The sequence below is a fragment of the Narcine bancroftii genome, chromosome 3, assembly GCF_036971445.1.
Source record: "Narcine bancroftii isolate sNarBan1 chromosome 3, sNarBan1.hap1, whole genome shotgun sequence".
NCBI lineage: Eukaryota > Metazoa > Chordata > Chondrichthyes > Torpediniformes > Narcinidae > Narcine > Narcine bancroftii.
The window spans coordinates 271,129,855-271,147,873 of record NC_091471.1 but is presented as its reverse complement, the minus strand read 5'-3'; the positions used below and the strand labels follow the sequence as shown (position 1 = coordinate 271,147,873).

Here is an 18,019-nt window from a genome sequence, read left to right as displayed (position 1 = left end):
CCACAACTCTGTGGCAAAAAAAAAAAACACCCCTCTCAACTTTCCTCCTTTCCCTTTGTACAGATGTCCTCTGATGTTTGTTAATCCCACCCTGGGAAAAAGGCACTGACCGTCTTCCTTACCTATGCCTCTCAGAATCTAGTAGACATCTATTAAGCCACCTTTCATCCTCCTTCGCTCAAAGGAGTATGGGGGGAGAAAAACTGTCTCACAAGAATGGGGGCCCATAAACTTTCAGCGGAGTCCTTGGGGATGGGGGATGGGGGGGACCCAAAAAAAGGGGCATCTTCTTTGCATTGGCTCCATCTTTCACTTGAGAGAAAAAGACCTCGTTGCTATCCACCTTTGAACAGGTGATGTATCCATATGCCTTGGGTAACATTAAACCCTCAAGTACCATCATAAAAAGTTTAATTTCTTTTGTTGATCACATTGCTGTTTTGGGATCTCACGGAGTGCAAATTAGTTGCCGTTTCCCAACATTACATCTGTGACTGTACTTCAGAAGTAATTCACTGACTGTGAAGCACTTTGAAACAGGTTATAAACATACTATATAAATGCAAATTCTCTTTCATTTGAAAATGAAATCTCTTGCCCAGTTGGAGATGTACCAATTTTTGATTTATTTGTGCATGCAGATTGAGATCCATTTCACAGGCTGTACCATCCTACAGACTACCACCATTATAGGGCAGTTGTGAGAGTATCAGAAGCTGTTCTGAAGGAATCCCTGAAGCTGGTTCTTCAGGAAAGATCAGCAATAAAAAGGCTGGATCCTGCAGAGTGCTGGCCTCCTATCTTTTCTCCCTCTCATTCAAGAGGGAATGAATGAGAGGTGAAAAAGTCATTCCTCCTTTTCCCTCTCAGAAGGCCACTCTGCCTAAAGGTTCTTCCTCCTCAGAGAAATAATTATTTGGTCCATTTCCTGTTCCTTTATTTTAAACTGATTCTCTGCAACATCCTCTTGCAGGTGCTCATCAACTTCTCTCCTGATTATCATTAGGCCCTTTAATCGAGTTTTTAAAAAAACGCTACTGTAAAGGCAGGGGTTCTCCGCCCCTTACGTTGCTTCCGTGAACAGCTCTAAGGCCCTTCTCCAGGCTTGGTCAGTGGTGGAGCGGAGAGCTTTTCCTCGCATCATAATATGTACCGCCTTTGCCAAGCGGCTAGCTTGGGGTGGGCTGATGACACCGTCAGCCCGTGACCCAGGATTCAGACATTGTAGCAGGGAGGACACTACCACAGCCAGAATGGGAAATTTACAATCTAAAAAGAATTTCATGGTGCGTCACCTGCTGGATCTGGAAGAAGAGGGGAGAAGATGAACCTTCAGTAGGTCGACGAGGGTATCGCTGACGCAGACAGGAAACTGTGCAAATCCCTAGTAGCAACATCCCACAGCAAGAAAGCAAGTATGAACAATGCTTCAGTAAATGGTGAGAGGTGGGGGAGGAAAACAAGGGTTAACTAATGGGATTATCTCTGTGATGCAAAGAATGATAATCGTAATAACATGTACATGTAAATATCGTGGAGTCATTTGTCATGTATGTACTCTAGACAATAAATTTGAACTTTGAAGACCTTCACTCACAAATCCACATTGTCCTTCTTTGGGAAGAGGGAAAAGTGCTATAAGCATGACAATCTTCAAGGGGAAAATCTGTTCATGAACATGAGAAGTCTCCCTCCTGTCTGACAGGGAGTCTTCAATACCCACCTCCCAGTCGCCAAAGAGGTGCTCCCAAGTCAACTCAAACATGAGTACATAAGAATATAAAAACATGAGAAACAGGAGTTGGCCATCCGGCCCCTCAACCCTGCTCCATCATTCAATGTGATCGTGGCTGATCTGGCAATAGGCTCATCTCCACCTACCTGCCTTTTCCCCACATCCCTCAATTCCTTAACTCTGTAGAAATCTATCCAACCTGGTTTTAAAATATACTTACTGAGGTCATCTCCATTGCAGAGATGTGGTCTGATCCAGCAACAACTCCCAGAGCTCGGGAAGCGATTACAATTGGACAGAACAATGGAAATGATTCATGGATGTGCAGAAAGCTGCCTTAAGAAAATGCAACAACTGGAACTCCTGGAAATCTCCAGCCAATCAGGATGGTGTTGAGAACATCGTCCATGTATCAGAAGCAAACAGAAGCCTGGTGTAAATGCAGGAACAGTATTCCTCTCAAACTACCACTCACATATGTAGAAATCTGTCTCAATTATGCAGGAGCCTGTCATTCCAGTGGCCTTGCATGTCACCCCTGAACACAGTAAACAAGAGTGGAAGTCATCCTCAATCCACACAGTGCAAGAATGAAAGACAGCCTCCTCTGACCTCAATCATCCAACACTATCAGAGTCTTAAAAATATGTAAAACAGAAATTCAATTTCTGTGTATAAAAGGTTAATAGTTCCACATTTATAATTAGACTTTGTATACCAGTCTGGAAAAAGTTGCATTGCTGTGAAAGTCCATGAATGAGAAACCCACACGTTGAACAAAACATTTGTTTGATCTCGTCATTAAGCATACACCATTTAAGTGAGCAGACTGATCCAGATTGGCAGTGATAGTTCCAGTAAGCACTTGAGATTCAAAGCTATTAATCTAGCTCTAACAAATGGTTTGTATTAAATGTAAGAGGATATAAAAAAAATGCATGTAATATTTCTTTTGAATTGGGTTACTTCTGCACAAGTGCTGACAAAAGCCCAGTTCTGTCTCTCTGCTGTCATTCATTGATAGAAGCTACTCTTCTATCATTGTGCTGTTGTCCCAATGCTCACATGAATAGCTGTCTTTCAGGCATGGGTGAACTGGGACATCCCTCATCCAACAAAACTACCATTACTTCCTGTGCGAACTTCAGTCCCTGAACACCAGTGATACTGTCTAGTGCCTCCCTCGACAGTGTTATGGACATGGAGACTGACAATGAATGTAACAGACAAATTAAGCATCTACCACGTTGCACCTCCAGGTTAAGATACAGCTGCTACCCCTCCACCATCAGACTCAACAGCAAACTCAATCAGGAACTTTATTGATTTTTTTCCCCCCTCTCTGTTCTGCACAGTTTACATTCCTTTATGTGTTTACATGTGTTCAATGAGCACGGTTTTTTACTCTATCAATTAATTCTACCTGAGCCACAGGAAAAAGAATTTCAGGGTTGTCGGTGATATCATGTACGTACTCTGAACAACAAATCTGAATGGAGGAGAGGTGGTGAAGGAGCACTCAGTGCTGCTTTGGTGATAGAAACTGTGGTAACAGGGCTTGTGGAGATGGCAGAGTCAATGGTCATGCAATGTGTTAAAAATTTCATGTCACCTGTGTCCAAGGCAACAAATTGTATTCTCACCCTCCATCCTGCACTAATGAATTGTATTGATTAGCAACTTACTGGACAACTCAATCTTCACTGAAGTCTGGTCCCAACACCACTCTTGCCCTTGGTGGCCACCCCAAGATGTCCTTCTTTGCTTTTGATCGTTTTTTTCAATTACTCCTTCTCCACTGGAAACTAAAGGCTGAAGATGCTGGAATCTGAAAAACAAGTTGCTGGAAGAAATCGGAGTCCAAGCAGCATCCGTGTAGACAAAGGGGTGACCAATGTTTCAGGATGAGGTTTGGCCTCAGACAGAATGGAGAGGGAAGGTGGCCAGTATGTAGAGTTGAGAGAGGAGCAATGGGGGATTGGAAATGATGAGATAGAGGCTGGGAGGTGATAGGTGGAATGATGAACAGATAGAGACAGGAATGGTTGGGAGAATTAAGACAGAGGTTGGTTGATGATAGATGGAAACAGGGTATGGGTGGGGAATGGGGAAGGTACAGAAAGAGGCAGGAAATTGGTAAATGGAACCTGATACAAAAGGAGAGATGATAGATTATGGGTAACAAGTTCTGCCAAGGTCCCCGGTTGGTGGCTTGGGAGATGGTGAAGGAACTTTTGTTGGATCTTCTCCACTGCATTCTCCACATTCAGGGAAGCTGCATCCTGTGCTCCTTTCCCACTCTTGCAGGTCCAAGATTCTCAGCACTTTAATCACCTTTTCCATTTCCATCTGCTCATCACCCACCCACCTGGCTTTTTGCCCTTGGCCTACATTTTCTATCCTCCCTTCTCACTGATTCCATCACCACTCCCTTATTTTCTATCCTCCCTTCTCACTGATTCCATCACCACTCCCTTATCTGGTTCAACTAATCACCTTGCAGCTTCTGTGGCTATTTTCCCTCTTCCTTTCTCCCATCCAATTCAACCCACCCTTTGGTTTCCTTGCCTGTTTCCACCCGTCACCACACACCCACCTCACTCCTTCCACCCACACTCCCATCCTGACACCTGGTCTTGATGGGAAAGTCAATCATGCTTCTGCCTCCACAAATGCTTCTTGACCAGAAGTTTGTTTTTAAATTTCTCTTCAATCTCCAACTCAAATACATCAAGAGTCTTTCTTGTGCACGAGGAATAAAGAAATAATCATAGTGGTTGATTTGGCCCACATATATTCCAAACATTATCAATCAAGCAACTTTTAAATGACTTGTCATGAAATATTTGATATCAGTTATGATGGGCGAGAAAATGCTTTAACCATCCTACCTCCGAGAATTCCAAAATTAAACCAAATGCATCATGGAGTCAGAGATGAACTAATCCTAATTTTATCAAACCAGATCAATGGAGGATATTTAAGAGGAAGATATTCAGATTTCTGATTTATTATTGTCAGAATACATACATGAAATCACATACAACCTTGAGATTCCTTTCTCATGTGGGCCGGGGACAATTACCACCGATTGGCAGTGCAAAAAAAACTATACACAGTGTAAACATGTAAACAAAAGAACTGTAAACAGATAACAAATGTAAACAAACTGTCTGCAATACAGAGAGAACAAAAGAAAATCAATAAAGTGCACAAGGAGTCCTTAAGAGTTCCTGATTGAGTTTATTGTTGGAGTCTGCTGGTGGAGGTGTAGCAGCTATTCCTGAACCCGGTGGTGTGAGTCTTGTGGTATCTGTTCCTCTTTCCTAATGGCAGCAGTGTTAACAGAGCATGTGCTGGGTGGTGTGGATCATTGTTGATTGCTGCTGCCCTCCGATAGCAACACTCCCTGTAGATGTTCTCAATAGTGGGGAGGGGTTTTGCCTGTGATGTCCTGGGCCGTGTCCACTACCTTTTGAGGGCTTTAAGCTTCGCGGTATTGGTGTTCTCATACCAATTAACTGGAACACTATCTCCTCTGTGAACCACTGCTTGGGAGCCTACGATTTGGGGGAGATTTTAAAAATCCAGGTCTTTCAGGAGTAAAACTGGGGAATAGGTGCAAAGCATTTTAAAAAGTAGACATGAAGGAAGCTGTATGGATACAGACTACAACACAGTGGGCTACACTCGCAGTAACAAGCAGAGTGAAAACTATTTAGAAGGAACAATAATGTATTTCCAAGTCAGGGTGATCTGAAGGTTAGGAACACTGTCACATGCAGGTTTTCTTCTATGCAATGGTTCTCTTTGTCCTTGATGGTAAAGAGCTTAGGGAGGCATGTTGGCAGCAACTTTGGCAAGTGGCTGCAGTGGATTTTGTCCATGGTGGAAACTACAGCCAAGTTCAACAGTGATCTGGAGAAACTTGAAGTGCAAATTCAAATAGCCCTTCAAGGACCATTTGACATGCCAGTTATAAACGCAAACAGGAGATTCATCTTCACTCATGAAACATGAAAGTCTGTAGATGCTGTGATTGTGGTTAAAAACACAGAAATGTTGGAGGAACTCAGCCAGTCTTGCAGCGTCCAATATTCCTCGTTCTCTTAAATGTTAATGTTCATTGAACCATACTTCAATTCAAACCGGGAAGAACTATCCTTCATTAACTGGGGCAGCCATACAAGTACAGAGATGTATAGAGCACATTGACAGCATACACTTCTGCTCACCACATTGTACTGAAGAGGACGGAGAGGAGATTTACAAGCACATTCCCATGCCGAGAAAAAATTAGCTACGTGGAATGACTGTTCAGACTAGGATTGTTTTCTTTAAATTCTTCAGAGGCAGCCAAGAAGAGATTCATTTATGATGAATAAAACCAGAAGGGGGCCCAAATGGAATAAGAAGGAAAGACCAATTTCTGGAGCCAAAAAAAAAACCCATACATTTAAAGTCATCAGTAAGAAGGATCAGATAATTTTTTTTCTACTCAAATGGTAGGGCTCTGTAATTCATTGACTGAAAGGGTGCTGGAGGTTGAAATTTCCACGTTTGGAAAACTACTTGGACGTGTGCTCCAAGAACTGGCTTGGTGCAGGGAAAGAAGTACAGTAAAACCTCGTTAGAACATGGTAGTTGGGGTCCAAGATTTCATACCGCATGACAGCCAAGTCGTGGAACAGATCCATATATGTCAGAGTGCCCATGGATAATCAAACCCAAATATTACCAGGATCTGCTCTCTATAACTAACAATTTCAATGAAAGGAAGCAAGCGCATTCTGAATTTTAATCAACTTATTTTACAGAAAAATTGAGTTTTTCCCCAACATTTTCCTTCAAAATGACCACTTAAAAGGAGCTACCATTACAGATCAAACCGATATATAATGTGGATGCTGATTGGCTGTTTTTAATCGACCAATCAAGAGCTCCATACTGTTGATGAGATCCTGAGTGATTGATGATGTGACTTCCAGCACCAGGGCTTTATATGATTCTTGATCTGTACTGGCAGTTAAATTGCAGTTAAATTTTCACAAATTGAGCCAAACGAAAGAACATAATTAATGCGGCACTATTTGATCAAGCGCGGTGTTAAATAGGTGAGAATTTGCAAAGTTTGGTGTCCACTGAGACCCGCGCTATAAGCGATTCCGCAGATTAACGAATCGCGTTCTAACGAAGTTTCAGAGTATTTGACTGGGAAGCTTTTTTTGTAATTGGTTTGGCCACTGCCCAAGTCATACATTTTGTGAGAAGGTTAAATGGAGGAGAGACCGACTGAATGTAGCATGGAAGAGATGTTAATCAAGCAGGCTGCTCTGTCTTGGACGAGTTGAATCTTTGTGGAGCAGCAGCTACCTAGGGAAATGCAGAATATTCTGTCTCCCTACAAATGTCTCTGCTTGGGAGGCTACAGCAGCTTTGGACTTGGGAAAGGATGGTGGAGCATTTCCACTCTTGATCTTTATCCTGTAACCCCCTGGGGAAAAGAAAGTACACAAATCAACTTCCAGAAGGTGGAATAGTTCTGCTACTTCCAATGAAACACTAAAATAGAAGGAAGGGAAAAAATTCTTATTTGTTTGAAATAATGCCACCCATTAGAGTACAATCACAGTACAGGTTAAAGAGCACTCTTCCACAGGAACATCTCATTTTCTCATAAATGCAAGTTGTTCAGTTTTGGAATGAACAATCAATTTCTGTTCATTTAAAAAATCTTCTGCCTTGGAAATGCAAATTTTCCTGCAATGCAGTTCTTCAAACTCAGCCACAAGATGCAACCAAGGCAATTGCAGAGAAATCAGAGGGAGATCTTAAAATAATTGTAGGGATCATCCCAACAGTGGGCTGAATATTTCTCAGCCTGTCAGAAGTTAGCTTCACAGTTTAAGCAAGTGGCTCTCGACCGTGTTTCCCCACTCACATACCACCTTAAGTAATCCACAGAACATCTATTGCATTCTAAGTCTTAAATGCTCTGTGATTAGTAAGGGATTACTTAAGGTGGTAATGTGAGTGGGGGTAAAAGGTTGATATCCATTGGTTTAAGCAGAGAAGAGTATGTCTAGTCATTTTTATTTTTTTTAAATAAATACCCTCTTGGAACTACTGCTGAGTTATGAAAATGAGTATTTTTTAATACCACATTTGATTCCAACTCAAAGGTTCACCATCCACTGCTGCGTGGTAACTGGAGGACTAGCCTGGATCTGCCACTCATTCCAGAAAGCCCAAAGCACATCATTAATTCAGGAAAAACACTGGGTCATGGTGGAAAAATTAGCGATGCTCGTAAAGCTGGCACAGATCAGGAGAAGAAATGCAGAGGGTCAACAGTGAAGTTTGACCAATTTCCAACATCGGGGTTGATTCAGGTCATCAAATTCGTTATATTAAGTAAAAGGAACAATCCTTTACGACTCTGATCACACTTCTTCCAGTGGCACAGAACAGCTTTCTGAAGTCTTATTTTCCTTTCTTATATTTTTTCTCTGATCTGTGTAAAGATAACAACTCTTGGTTGGTCGCAATCCCACAGTTATTAGATTTAAAACAGTACCTTTAAGGCTCAATTGTGAGATTTTAGATCCAGAAAGGATGGCATGGTTGGCGCAACACTGTTACAGCGCCAGTGATCAGGACCAGGGTTCGAATCCCGCGTTGTCGGTAAAGAGTTTGTACGTTCTCCCCGTGTCTGCGTGGGTTCTTTCCCCCCACTGTTCCAGGGTTTGTAGGTCAATTGGGCGACAGGTTCATGGGCCAAAAAGGCCTTTTACCGCGCTGTATGTCTAAAAAAAAATCGATTAATTTAAAAAATGGCTTCTGGGATGCTCTACACATTATCTGCATGCTAAAGGCAAGATATGGAATGCTATTAAAGCTGCAAGAAAGCTTAAAGGATTTAAAAGGCAGTGAAAGCATTCCAGTCTTTGAACCATCAACTTCAACTTTTCTCCAACCTGTTAAACTGTCCCGAGTCCAAGACTCGGATGGGCTTTTTAAACAATCACTTTGATCCAGGATACTTACGGCTTTTTTTTTAATGCTACACCTGCTGTGTAAAAAGCATTGACTTAGAATGTGGGGGGGGGGTAGTGGTGGACAGAGGAAGTAACAGCATTGGAACACCGTCTGTGTAAAAGGAGCAATCTGGCATTCTGGTACCAAGATGGGAAAGGATGTGTTTGCATAGTTTTCTTATTTAGTGTATTTACCAGTAAGCATTTAAAACTTAGACAAAACATGGAAGTAAGACAACAGGAAAATTCTTTTTCATAATACCTCGCTCTCTCCCGACAGCCCACTACCTGCTCTCTGATGCAGTGGGTCGCTCATGGAGAGAGGTGAGGGCAAGTATAGCTAGGTCCAGCACCAACCCAGCAAGGTATCATTTCCAGGACATCACTGATTTGACACTAGGTCTGCCAGATTGAGCTGCAATTATACAGCAAAGGTAAAAGGCAGATTCGATCTGGCTGATAGTGAGTAGTTCACTACCTGACCAACAGCCCCTGGGGTCTAGACCATCTCAGATGTTTATGCATGCTCCCATAAATACAGAAGTATGAAATGAGCTGGAGGTAAAATAGTGATGCATCGTCTTCTAGACCCACTGTTTCATTAGCTGGGTGAAGCACAGATGTGTTGCTGGGAGGAGAATGAGTGATGATTAATTCACAAGTACATAATTCATGGATTTGACAGGACAGATGGTGGTTGTTGGTCTTTCAAAAATAGGGCTTGATCATTCATGAATAAGATAAAAAGTAGGTTTCAAAAGGTACGGAATCTGGAAGTCTTCAGGAGGAGAGGTGTGAATGCTCAGTTACTGAATGTGTTCAAGACAGTCACCGACAGACCTTCAGATATTAAGGGAGAGGAGATGAGTGTAAGGGAGTGACATTGTGATAAAAGTCCCCCACACTGTTCCCACTGCCTGCTCTCAGCTGTCCCCAGGTGTCACTAGACACTTTATGCTGTGAACAAGCTGGTCTGTGGGTTTGAACAGTCTGAAATCCCCAATATTATCTTTCATTATCTGTCACCAGCCCCCAACGATAGATAGCGGTCATTAGTGAGGAATTAATTGAGGTGGGATGTGAGTGGAAAGAAAAAGTTTGAAAACCACTGCTATAGATCAATACTCACAGTACATTTTTCCACACTCTTATAAATTTTGTGCATGTGTTTTATTCCTGCTACGATTTCCCCATGTTCTTCTCTTAATTGTTGTGTGTTAATAAAAGTAATATTTGATTGCAAAACCTTGTGTCCAGACTCATCTCTCTCAAACCTGACACTTTCCCAACACAATGACCAGTGCGGGGGCCGACAGCAGGCTGCCGAGAGTCTCTCAACAGGCCACCACTAACCATTGTGGGGGGGGGGGGGGGTGCTCTAATATGCCGACAAATATAGTATGTTTTACTCTAGATGCTGACACAGTGTTACACATCCTGCCTCTTTTGTTCCCAGAATGCCGGCTTACTGTGTAAAAAGACACACTGACCTGGCATTATGCCGGCTTTGTTCGGTTCAAAGCCAGCTTAATGCCTGGTCTTCCTTCCGGCAATATTGTAGGATTTCTGTGTTTAAAAAAATATGAAAGTCTTCCAGTCACAATTAACACATTTCAGTTATAATTGCCCCAATTAACAGATTTCAATCAAGTTAGAAAAGCTCAAAATGTTTGAAAGCATTCTTATTGTACAGCGGTGCCAAGTGGTCCTTTGAGATGGATCCTTGAGGCAGCTTACTGGCAGAGCAACCCATGCATGTGTACTTAGACAGCCAATAGGAGAACTGTCAGCAAAACAGCTGGAACAACAAAAGATTTGCCATGAAACACTTACAGGAACTCAAGGTACAGGCTGAAGAGCACATTTATCAATCAATTGGCCAAATCACTGCAATATTTACTTTAAAACCAATCATCCTTCATTGAATAAAAGGACAGCTGATCAATCTAACATTGACCTTGATCTGAACTAGCCTCTACCCTTTGATCTGTACTCAACATTGGTAATAAACTCACTCACCCTCTGGAAGCTATTTGTAGATTTAACATACAAGTTATATCAAATGCACCAAAGGTTTCCAAATCACAAAGAAAAGGCAATATGAAAATTTATATCCAATTAATAGGCTTACCACATTCTAATCATAAAATTGGCTCCGCCTGACTGAAGTCTTTTTTTTTAAGGAATATGGCCATTACATTTGAGAAGCTTAGCCGAGGCACATCGCTTGACTGGTACAGCTACACGATCCTTTATCCAGATATCTAAAATTCAGAAAGCTCCAAAATCCAGTAAGTGGGTAGAGAGGCGGCAGTGCGAATTGGGTGGGCGGCTGAGGGACCGGCAGCGCGCGCCGGGCGGCCGGGGTGGGGGGGGGGGAAATATGGCAGCACAATTCAGAAGGGCTTAAATCTGGCTTCCCAAAATCCAGAAACCTCTGAAATTTGGAACACACTGTCCCCCAAGGGTTCCTGATAAAGGATCGTGCACCTATATCACATTCGTTCATTCCATAACCAGCACACAATCTACCTAATGCACTTTACCACAGCAACATTGAGAGCACCTCAGTAAATCCTTGTCTCGAGCATCTGAAAAAGACCAGAGCAGCAGGTGAATGGGAAGCACTTCACATGCAACTCCCCTCAGTCTCACATCACCCTGATCTGGAAATATAATCGGCATTTCTTCACCATCACTGCAGAATTTCATACTTGCCAGCACTTAGAAAATCCCTTTATCAGAAGAATGTCAGCTATTCAGAAAGGTGGCTCAATGTCAAATCAGGAATGAGTAATGAATGCCGATTTTGCCAAGCAACTTTCATCAAAGAGTATATGGCATCATCAATACAGTACTAGACGAACATCATACATGCTTGTCATTTACTATTTTCATTAACATCTGAAAATCCAATGTTCCACAAGCTTTCCTTTCTCATAAATGAGGACATCTGTGTAAACGACTAAGGTCTAAAGTAAATGGCAAGAGCTTACTTCACACTAGATGATCTTGGCAATAAAGGAGCACTAATCGGAAAGTTCTGGACATACAATCACAATTTTCCATTTATTAATTTTTTTAAAACTGCCTTGATGAAAGATCCAAAGCGAGCATCTTTTTCTTGCCAGAAGTATCTGTCCCAACTGATGAATCAGCCTTGGGATGCTTCTAAATACAGAGAAGCCACAGGAAATCTGCCAGAGCTGATATTTTTGGTGTGAAGTCACACTGCGAGAATATGAACAGGACAATTCATTTTAAGCGGCTGGATATGAATGGGACCGCTTTAAGGGGCAGTGCATCAAGTTTGTGTTAAATAGCATGAGAAGGATGCAGCCTGGAGGAACAAGACTTTTAAAAAAAACACCCAAAGGGAAGATTAACCATAATCACATTTGTCCAGAAGGTGTGATGGAACAGTTAAAAACAAAATGATATCGTTCAGAGACCCTGGCCAGCAGAAATGCACTGTCGGGGTACTATGGCAATCAATCAAACTGCCAATGGGCGCAATAAAAATGTTTCACCTGATCGAAGAACCAGGTTCGTTTTGAGCTGTCCAATCTACTCCCCATAATATCAGGCACGTTGAGAATTTGAGCAAATTTCAAATTCCACTCTCACCACAGGTTAAGAATTGGGGTCAGTCATAAAAAGCACAGCTACAATCTGTGTGCCACAACGCTACCAATTTAGGCGTATTCCTTTCCATTCTGCCTTTTAACACATCCACATCTTGGATAATTAAGGTAACTCTACTCTTTGAAATGTCTTTATATTTTTCCTTCCCTTGGATCTCTCTCAAAATATACAAAAAACAAGGGGAAATCTTTGAAGTAACCTGCATTGTTGAAAAGGGAACAGAAGACACAAAGTGGTTGGCAAGATGTCACAACTGGTATTCCAGAGAGGGATCAGCATTGGGACCTACAATTTTTGTCTTTGACTCAATTATTGAAGTTATGGTTGGCAAAGTCGCCAATAACACAGCGATATGGTAGTAGGCTGGGAAGAGGATGCAAGGAGGCTACAGACAGATTAAGTGAGCAAAGATATGGCTAAAAGGAGGAGGAAAAATGTGAAATTTCCATTTTTGCAGGAAAATTAACCACGTTAACTGGAGTTTGATCAGGAGTTTGCAGAGGGAAGTGCGTACTCAGAGCACAATTCAAGAAGGTCTAGTAGACTGCAAATATCTGGCAAAGCAAATAATATTAGTTATTCAGGGAATAATTGATAACCAAAGCAGATAGTTATGCTTAAGTTATTGAAGGGATTGGTGAGAGTACATCTGGATAACCTTGTCCAGCATTGGTGATCTTAAAAACATTGTGATGAAGAGTTCAGACAAATTTACCAGACTAATCTGAAAAGGGGAAGTTATTGTTTGAAGAAAGGTTGGAAGAGACTAGACTACAGGAGTTTAGTGGATAGGAATCTTGATTGAAACAAAATTCTGGGGGCTTTTTGTATAGTGGATGTAAAGTTCTTTTTAAAATAAGGCAGACGACAGGATTTTTTTTTAGTCCCTATGGATCATGAGTCTTTGTCCCATAAAAAGTGAAGTGGAAACAGTCTTTGAATACTTTTAGGACAGAAATAGGTAGAACCTTGAAAAGGGGCTTGAAGGTTACTGTAGCCGCTTGCAGGTGCATTCTCCGCCAAGAATGCGCCTGCAAAAGCGGATTTAGACCTGTGAAATGGTCGTTCAGGTGGCAGTGCTAAAAGCGGAGCTCTGGCCACCTGAAAGGGACAGCTGCAGGAGAGGCGCCTCAGAGCACACTCCGGCTCCAGTCACTTCGTGATGTCAGGGTTGGGGCGACAGCTGCCCCTGCCCTGACGTCCCGCGCCGGGGGCAGGGACAGCAGGAAGGAGGGCTGTCAGGCGTTCGGCAACTGATTGTCATCCCCTTAGTAGGCGGCTGCATTCAGGTGCCTGGGGGTCTTCAGTGCTCCCTCTCGGATGATTATCCCTCTCGGAGGAGGGTTGGAATGTGCGCCTCAGAGGCACCTCCTGCTCTTTCAGGTGACTTCCCAACAGCTTCATAGGAGTAGAATATGCGACTTTACATTGGGGTATTTTGGCCACCTGAAAGTGCTTTGTGTTAGACTAGAACACAGGACCAAGGTTGCAGTTAAATCAACCAATTACTGAACGGCTGAGGATGCTCAAGAGAGCAAGTTGTCTCCTCTTTTAATTTGCCTGTTTGTCCACTTGTGACCCATCGTGGACACAAAACATTTCCTCACGTCAGGAAGGCACAACACCCACTGCTCTTCCTGAGGCAGGCAAGGTTACCGGCCACTATCCTGACAACTTTCTACAGGATCTCTATCAAGAGCAACCTAGCCAGCAGTGTGGGACTACTCCACAGGACCATAAGGATAGCAGAGATGATCATTGATCATTGGGGTCTCTCCACCACCCCAACCAAATTGATGGGATTTACTGGGATCATTGACTAAAGAGGGCTCACAAAATCAGTGAGGACCCCTACCACCCAGCATGCAGCATCTTCCAGCTGCTCCCATCAGGGAAGAGGTAGAGGGATATTGAGCCAGCACCACCAAGATGAGGAACAGCTTCTTCACATGGGCAGTGAGAATGCTGAATGACCAAAGGAACGGCTCGCACTAACCCTCCGAGACTCTTATTTATCTAAACATATTTACTTATTTATTTGTATAGATAAAATACTTATTCAGCATAGGTAGGTAGGTAGGTATGTATGTGAGTGACGTTTGGTTGTGTGTTTGCACAGAGGACCGGAGAACGCTGTTTCATCAGGTTGTACTTGTGCAATCAGATAACAATAAACTCGACTTAACTGACAGCTCAGTGGTGGAGACCATGAAGTTCCTTGGAGTCCACTGAAGAAGTGACCTATCCTGGACACATCTCCTCACTTATCACTTCTCCCCACAGGCAGCAAGACTGCTAAACAACTGATGAACTGCTCATACAAACCCTCTATGACTCCAGCATTTAACAATATGAATTTATTTTAATATTTGTATATACACACTGTGCATATGTATTATTTGTAAGCGTGCTATGCCTGTATGTACCTGTTCACCGAGGATGGGATATCTGTTTCATTGGTTGTACTTGTATGGATGATCAATAAACTTGAACATAAAACCTTGGATTGTTTTAATTTGAAGGAGTCACTGGCAAGCTTTGCACAGCTTGAAGGGTGCAGGCCTGAAACCTTGGTAATGTAGATTTATATTCTATGAATGCTGGGAGAGCAGATGAGCTCCTGCAGTATTTTTGTGCTTTTACTACAATCAAAGCATCAGCAGACTTTTGTGTTCCACTACATTTATTGTCTATTCTTATTGCTTTCAGCAAGCTCAGTAGTGAACCATCTTCCTGAATCAATACTCTGAAGAAGGTATTCAATACTGCTGGATAATGACTTCCAAGCGTCTGACCTGGTGACAAGAAATCAATGTCAGTACATTTCCAAGGAAGGTTTGGCACTTGCTGGGGAACTGACAAGTAGTGGCCTTTTTCTTCTGCCCTTTCCCAGGTAGAAGGGGTTTAGAATCGAGCTATGAAAGATGGCAACTCGACCCAGCTGCCACAGGTCAGGAATGAAAATGACCTGCACATCACCTGCTGCTTTGCCAGGCTCGCACCACAATTCCCCAAAAAGCAACTTGGGCAGGGCTACTTCTTGACCACAATTTATATCCATCAGTTACACATTGCAGCTGTCCAACTCCAACTGTGGCTGGATGGAGTACAAATGGTCTGGTCTGAGGCAGGGAGTGGGGTGCTTCCAACCCTCAAGAGCAATGAGAAGCAAATGTGCCCCTTGTCACAATCACTGATGGAACTCACAAGCCCAACGACACCCCTAAAGGAAATGATCATTAACATTGTACAATGAACATATGCCCAAACTTCTTCCTTGCTACAGCCAAACAGGTTCTTAAAAATTGTATAATTGAATTAAATTAAAAGAGACCATAAATATTCAGTGATCATTGTGCAAAATAAACAATTTTCAATAGTGCAGATAATGATGAGTGTTCTAGTTATTGGAAATAAACTGTTCTTGAACATCCCTTGGAACACTGATCATGGATAGTCAAATGTGACACTCAAGTCAATGGAAATAAAGAAGGCAAATAAAAGGAACATTTTGGCTGCTGAATTAAGTGTTGTGAATTAATGAGTTTTTCATGCTGTTTCTACCTCCCCTTTCTTTGCACAGGTTCTTCCAATCAATTCACCCCGTGCTTTTAATAAGACATTCAAACACTGCAGTGTCCTCAGCTTCATGCTCAATACAGCTGACCTATCAACAAGCTGAACCCAATTTGGTGCTTATTATGCAAACATACTGCACTCCTGATTCTTATTTCAGTCTTTGGTTGAGCATCTGATTCTGAGCTCTTTCCCCGTGTCCAGAGAAGCAGAGTCAAATCCGTCCAACGACTGATCCACATGGTCTGTTGGGCCATTGTACTACAAGGTTGCAGACTAAAAAATTTGAAATAATTAAACCAGACAGTATTAAATCCTTTCCAAATTAATAGTCACAACTTCTGTTATTTTACCAGAAGTGACTGAAGGCACAAAAAGGAGAAACTGAAACGCAACAGAAACTTGCACCCAAATAGTAAACTGAAGAGGAAAAGTTGACATCTCACATCAAAGTGGAGCTATTCGGTCACATTCCCAAAGTGAAAAAAAGCCATGAGACATCAAGGATATTTCCAGCCCAGGGCTGATTGATAGGGAATGTAATCAGCTAACAGTTACATTAATTATCTTATTTTAAATTACCCAATTTTCCCAACCCCAAACATCCTCGAGGAGGTAGCTTGCCCACTTGTTTGAAATATCGCAGTCATCTGTCAAAGGCACCCATGCACAGTGCTACGGGGCATTCAAAAAATTTGAAGGAAATGCCACACCACTGCTCCAAGTCACTGAGTTATGTTCGACTAGAAGGCAATGTGCGTGTGGCGCTTGGCTGTGGTCCTTAGCCAGCTCACATTGCAGAGCTTGCAGATTACGGAGAGCGAAGCCTCGGCAGTTTCCTACATCACTTTCTGCAGGTGCTACACATTTCATCATAAGGTGCCATTTGTCAAGAGACCGAACGTGCAGGGCATAGGGCACGGTGCCAGTGAAAGTAGCTGCTGAACTTTTTGCCCCACAATTGGAGCTGCATTCCCCTGTTCGTGGCCAACAAGAATTTTGAGCATTCTGATGACTAATACTGCAACTTGAACAGACCCAAAAATTAATTTGAAGAGACCACAAGGTTCACATCGCTGATGAGGAAATAGATATCCAAAACCACTGCTATTTTGAGCATTGCTCGCACTTTTCAAATGATTTATTGACCCAAACACCAGAAACTTGTACTCAGAACAAAAGAGGGGACTTAGTTCACATTTTAACTTGCGTTAACTTGTCTGAATCATGAAACACAGCAATGGATACAAAAGTTAGCCTGAAGCAATTGTGATTTCAGGAATTTCTGAATATTTCACGTTTTAATCTGAGTACACACCTTAAAGCTGGTTGCTTAATTGGAACCCAGCTCACTAGATCACAATTGGTTCAGCTTCCCACCCGTTGATCCTTCTCAAAAGGGCTAAATAATGAACGACCGAGGAACAGAGAAAGGTCAGACAACATTCATGGGTAGAAATGGTCAGTTGGAGGGCACGGAAAAGATTAGAAAGAGGTCCTGGATTAATTAAAGAAAATATGGAAGCTGTGGAACTGAATGGGGATAATCAAAAATTGGAAAACTATGTTTTTGCTGTTAGGTTTCAGACGACCCAACAGGAATGTAATGTGCTGCTCCTCAAGTTTACATTTAGCCTCACCCTCACAATGGAGGAGGCAGAGGACAGATACGTCTTTGCAGAAATGGTTTGGGGAGTTAAAATGGGTTGGCAACAGGAAGCTGTAGACCAGAAACTGTTTGTCCCACTATTAAGCTAACAGATCCATCTATGAATGAGGCAAAGGTGGGAACAGCTGTGACTTCATACACTTTACACACCAATTTCTATAACAGGATTTGTGGAACAACATAATCCAGACCATAACCCATGCTCTGAAGCAACTGTTCATTAAGTTGCACTTCACTCTATAAATGAGCATTTTATAACAGGGGTCAAAAAGATAAAATTGCAAGACAGAAGTTTTGTTTCCTAAATAATACTCCTTAAAATAGCAGAGTGTTTACATCCAAAATTGCAAACAGATT

General features: G+C 42.3%; 1 protein-coding gene across 2 annotated transcripts in view; it reads right to left on the bottom strand.

The window, feature by feature from the left end:
• LOC138758770 (TLE family member 5-like) overlaps positions 1 to 18,019 on the bottom strand; it is a 104,474-nt gene that overhangs the window by 29,809 nt on the left and 56,646 nt on the right. The gene's annotated exons all lie outside the window — the stretch shown is intronic.